We start from the raw sequence: 6313 nt of genomic DNA, 5'->3' as shown, positions 1-6313 counted from the left end.
AGAGTGGGGTGGGGGGAGAGAAAACCTTTTGTAGTGGTAAACACCATTTTTTCATGCTTTGTGTGTATAAAAAGATCTTCTATACTTTCCACAGTATGCATCCGATGAAGTGAGCTGTAGCTCACGAAAGCTTATGCTCAAATAAATTGGTTAGTCTCTAAGGTGCCACAAGTACTCCTTTTCTTCTTCCTCAGAATAGTCATTTTCACCTATGCAAACTGAGAGTAGAACACTACCAATTCAAATTGGTCATATTTTACCCCCAGTTTGCAGAAATACAAATGACCACACTATGTGTAAGGGAATGAAGAATAAGGCCTTCAGAATTTCAGACAGTAATTTCCTGCACACTATTCTTTCAGATATGGTAGGGTTTTTCCACACATACAGAATGAGTTGGAGACTCAGATCTCCTAATCCACAGATGCATCAAGATGCTCAAAGAAATTCCATTGATCCTGAACCTCTGCATTATTCCCTGGGCTTTCCCTGTGGCAGTTAAGCTCCATCTAAATCTGTGCCACCATGGGCAGCCTCCCAATAACCACACCAAAGTTGCCACATCCACCACATATCTGGGTTTCAGTGTAAGCAGGGTAACCATGAAAGATTATTTTCGCTGAGCAAGGATTACCCTCTATGGAGACATCCTTAGATTTTCAAGGAGACAAGGTCATGGAGAGTGATCATCCTTTCCCACCTTTCCTCTACTCCCAACCAACAGAACACCATCCCAATGTACTTACAGAGGAACTTCCAAGGGGCCAGGAATAGGAAGGAGTATGCCACAGAGCAACTGTTTCTCTTCTATGAACATTTCACCACATACTCCCATTACTGCCAGTGAAACTGGAGAAAAGCACTGGGGCCCAGATCCACTAAGATACTTAGACACCAAAGTCCCAGACTTAGATAACTAAGTCCTGGTTTTAGGCAACACTACAATCCACAAAAACCCAGTTAGGCTGCCACCTAACCCTGTAGGTGCCTTTATTTTTCCTGTAGACATTCCCTAGATGCTTACGTTTCTGCCTCTGGGGGCGCACGCTGCTCCGTCACTCTAAGCATCCAGATGCCTCTCTCTCAAGGTGTTCCACAAACTGGAGGAGCGCCTATCACCGATAGGGCCAATCTGGTAGGCAGCTTCTAAGCATGACTACTAGATTGGGCCCCATTCAAAATCTGGTCAGCGGTGGTATACACCTTATAACTTTTAGCCCAGGGGTTAGCGCACTCACCTGAGATGTGGGAGACCCAGGTTCAAGCTGCCCTGCTGCCAGAGGGGGAGAAAGGATTTGAACAGCAGTCACCCACACCTTCCCAGGAGAGTGCTCTAACTGCTGGACTATGAGATATTCTGATACAGGTCTCTCTCGGTCTCTCCTCAGCATTTCCACTGCATATAAATAAAGAATCTTTGGAGTAGGGGGACTGGACCCTTAGTTTCACCTGCCCTAAACTAAGACTATATAATCATTCATTCTCTCTCTCTCCCACACCCTCCATTACTATTTCATGTCCTCATACCCCCACCAAGTTATGTGTGGAGTGAGGAAGGACAAACAGGATAACCTGGGTAATTACAGCCCTGTCAGTCTGTCATCAATCCTGGGCAAGATAACAGAGTGGCTGATAAAGAAAGAATTAAAGGACGGTAATATAATTAATGCCAATCAACAGGGGTTTATGGAAAATAGATCCTGTCAAACTAAACTGATATTTTTTTGATGAGAGAATTTTGTTTCATAAAGTTTGCTGATGTAATGTACTTAGACTTCTGTTATGCATTTGACTTTGTACTGAATGACATTTTGATTAAAAACTTGAAAGATAAAATTGACGTTCTACTTTAAATGGATTAAAAATGGCTAACTGATAGATCTCAAAATGTAATTGTAAATGGGGAATCCTCAAATGGGTGTGTTTCTAGCAGGATCCTGTAGAGAATAGTTTTTTGCCCTGTGCTATTTAACATTTTTATCAATGACTTGGAAGAAAACAGATCATCATCACTGATAGAGTTTGCAGATGACACAAAAATTGAAGGAGCGGTAACTAACAAAGAGGACAGGTCACTGATACATAATGATCTGGATTGCTTGATACACTGGGCACAAGCAAACAATATGTGTTTTAATACGGCTCAGTGTAAATGTATAAATCTTGGAACAAAGATGTAGGCCATACTTACATGATGGGGGACTCTATCCTGAGAAGCAGTGACTCTGAAAAAGATTTGGTGGTCATGGTGGGTAATCAGCTGACATGAGCTCCCAGTGCGACGCAGTGGCTGAAAGGGCTAAAACAATCCTTGGATGCATAAACAAGGGAATCTCGAGTAGGAGTAGAGAGGTTATTTTACCTCTGCGTTTGGCACTGGTGTGACCGTTGCTGGAATAGTGTCCATTGCTGGTGTCCATAATTCAAGATGTTGATAAATTGGAGAGGGTTCAGAAAAGAGCCATAAGAACAATTAAAGGATTAAAAACATGCCTGATAATGATAAAATCAAAGAGCTTATTTATTTAGCTTAAGAAAGTGAAGGTTAAGGGGCAATTTGATCACAGTCTACAAGTACCTATACGGAGAACAAATATTTAATAGTCAGCTCTTCAATGCTAGCAGAGGAAGATATAACATGATGCAATGGCTGGAAGCTTAAGATACACAAACTTAGACTGGAAATAAGGCATAATTTTTTAAACAGTGACAGTAATTAACCATTGGAACAACTTACCAAGGGTCATTGTGGATTCACCATAACTGAATTTTTAAAATCAAGATTGGATGTTTTTCCAAAAGATCTGCTCTAAGAATTATTTTGAGAAAGCTCTATGGCTTGTGTTATACAGGAGGTCAGACTACATGATCATACGGGTCCCCTCTGGCCTTGGAGTCTATGGATCACAAACAGAGATAGTGTCTCCCTGCAGCCCAGACTCAGGTGCCTATTTCCGGGAGAAGGGCAGGGCTTAAGACAAACACCTCTTGTCTGCATCTCCAATTGACCATCTTAGGAAGTTCCCTGCCTAGCAAGCTGGATTTTGCGGATCACATTCTGAGGTGCCTCTCTCCCCCCATTCATTGTACAGGGAGTCTCTGTGCCTAGCTCAGGCATTGTGGATTGCAGCTTTGTTCCAATAATTTTTTAGATGCCTAAAAGTTAGACGTTACAATGTTCAGTGTTGCAGTGACTAAGTCCCTTTGTGATTCTGGGCCTGGGTCCTCACTCCTTATGTAAAAATACCACTGGGAAAAATTCAGACCTTGTGTAACCGGGCATAACTCTATTGCCTTCATTCGGGCTAGATTTGACCCATTATCTCAAATGGGGACTGTGTATTTGGCCCTTAGTCAAAGCAGTTCAAGTAGTAGTTCATATTAATTTTTATTGTTGTTGCAGCACTAACCATAATCATCTAAAAACAGAAGATGCATTGTGTTCAGAGCAACATTTGTGCAATGGAGAGCTAGTCTGCAGATATTTACCAGAACTGTAAAATATTCAACATTCCTGTAAGTCTTAACAGGAAACATTCCTGTCTCTTCTTCACCACCACTCAGAACACCAAAAATAAGGTGATGGAAGTTTATTATCTGAAAGTAAAACAAGTCTAGCTTTATTACAGTTATAATTTTCAATACATAGCATCACCTATAGTTAAGGCTGCTTAAGTCTTTCCATTTTTAAAGTGTCTTTTTTCAATTGCTTACAACTTTCCAAAATTTTCATATTTGAGGATGAAATTTTCCAGAGCTGATCTTTGCCCAGAAGTAGATGTCTTGATTGCTGGGGGCAGGTTTAAAATATTTCAGTTGAAATAGTTCATCCATTTTTGTGTATGAAGATACTTGAGAAATAACTTCTGCTATTATAGTAGAACCTTGATTTTATGAATATCCATCTTATGAATGACCAGTTATATGAACTATTTTGCTCCCACCCCCATATAAAAATCATATAAAATCAATGTCAATGCAAAATAAATCAACATCCCTTAATGTCCTGATGCCTTCAGTGCAAAGTAAGTATAAAATGCTACCAAATCAGAATGAAAATGTTTTACCCTTATGTTGCAGTCTCACTACAGATGTAATGACTACAAAATGTGCAAGGTGCCGGAGAATCAGATCTTTATGTACATGATCCCATGCTATTATCCCTGCATTTACTCACACCCAGTGTGCGGGCTAAACAGCATACAATATCTGAAGCAGGGATACATTAGTGAATGAAACAGGGGTCTTATGGATGTGTGCTTTATTTTTTACCCATTTCTATTTACAATTACTCCAGCGTAAATCTAGAGTAAAAGCAAATTTACACAGGTGTTCACTGAAAGTATGTTGAGTCCCTCCATGTACAAGATAGATAGCATGTGGTGAATGATGAAAACATCAGAGGACCTGCAACTCATTTAGCAAGCAGTCTACAATGAATGAGGCAGAGGATTTCTCACTGAAATAGGAGCATAAAAATAAATATCGAACAGCTGCCTCATTCCCTGTGCACCATCCAACCTGTATACAAAGAGCCAGATCTTCGGTGCAAATCCGATCTACATCAGCTGAGGATCTGGTCCTAAATCAGGCAGGTATCCTGAGGAAATAATAATACTTGATCATATATTAAAGACTAGATTGTAGTGCATACTAGCAAGGGGACAGAGGTGTCGGGTTCCAGACTTTTCAGTGCTTCCATTTGCAACATTAATGTTCTTTTATTGTAGTTTTTTGTATGAAATGTAAGAAATCCATTTTAACTGTTTAAGCCGTGATCCTGCAAACAGATGTGATAGGGTGGACAGTTGCATCTGCACCACATTCCAGTGAAATCGGTGTGGCTACTTGTGAGTACAGGAGTCTGTGCTAGTACACCCACTAGCAGCCAGAATCAGAACCTTAAATGTTAAAGGTCAAATTTTGCATTGACTTACACCTTGTGCAATCCTGTTGACTTCAGAGCTATACGAAGTGTATGTAATCACAAAATTTGTCCCTAACTGCAGGCACCAAACATCTCCCACTTGCATACCAATCTTTTATCATTCACAAACCTCGCTAGCGAGCTGGCCTATTAAAACTGGACAAAACCATCCAGGGATAGCATCACATTCCATTTAAAGTGCTAAGTATTATCAACCACCTGTACTTGACAACACTGCTATCTCCTCCCCCAGATGCTCACTACTTACACTTCAAATCGTACAACCCTCTGTCCTCCTCTCTCACTCCCACCAAGCATCTTATATAAGCTGTGACAAGTTAACCAATCCACATAAACAGCTTTTTTTTTAAACACAGAATCACAGACATGTAGGTCTGGAAGAGTCTTTGAGAGATCATCTAGCCCTGCCTCAGCATTACAGCCTGGAAATCTCTTTATTACAGAAAAAAAATGCACAATGTATTTGCATGATCTTGGGTATGTCACTTCACCTCTCCCATTTCTCATTTTCTCCATCTGTAAGATGAAAATCCACCTTTGTAAAGCACTTAGAGATCAAATTTATAGGTCCCTTTTTGAGGAAAAATACTATACTATTGCTAGGCATTATTGTTTTGTAAAATATTTTTATAACTCCAATGCCTTTTTCCCCACATCAGATGTCATAAAAGTAGCAGGTACAATAGAATCTTTTCAGTCAATGGAATGCATTTACTGCATACATGCCAATAACCCCATTGGGTCAGGATAGTCATGAAAGTTGACCTCTGTGCTGCATCCCCTTCACTGTCTCTAGTAGCAACTGCCTCTCTTCTCTCCTGTTTCCTTTAATGTTCTCAAACAGTGTCCACAGACAGGTGAATACCAGGGTAGCACTTCAGTTCCTCGCACCCTATGGTGAGAGGGAAAGAGGACACTAACCCCAGACTTGCGCCATCATTGCAAAATGCTCCTGTAAAACAAGTTCACACATGAAAGTTTCTCCCTCAGCAAATGCTAAAGAACAATATTCTACTACACAGAATCCTACACAAAAACTCTTTCAAAATGGCTGACGTGTTCCATTATGCCCTCAGGTGGCTATTTTGAGAAGAGCAAGTCCTACTGTACTCAGTGGATCTGAGGATACATCTACAAAACTCAGGGCAGTGACTCTCAGAGCCTGGGTCGACAGACTTGGGCCCGCAGGGCTCATGCTACCACACTAAAAATATCTGTGTAGATATTGTGGCTTGGGCTGGAGCTCGGGCTCTAAAACTTAGGGAGGGAGGTCGGCTTCAGAGACTGGACTCTAGCTCAAACCGCAATATCTACACAGCTATTTTTAGCACAGTAGCACAAACTGGAGTCCGTCAGTCTGGGCTC

At 40.9% G+C, this 6313-nt stretch overlaps 1 protein-coding gene across 8 annotated transcripts in view; it reads right to left on the bottom strand.

The window, feature by feature from the left end:
* Positions 1-6313, bottom strand: part of STXBP5L (syntaxin binding protein 5L) — a 430597-nt gene that overhangs the window by 411299 nt on the left and 12985 nt on the right. The window lies entirely within an intron of this gene.

This window comes from Caretta caretta, chromosome 1, assembly GCF_965140235.1.
Source record: "Caretta caretta isolate rCarCar2 chromosome 1, rCarCar1.hap1, whole genome shotgun sequence".
Lineage (NCBI taxonomy): Eukaryota > Metazoa > Chordata > Testudines > Cheloniidae > Caretta > Caretta caretta.
The sequence above is the reverse complement of the archived record's forward strand: the minus strand, read 5'-3'. Positions and strand labels throughout refer to the sequence as shown.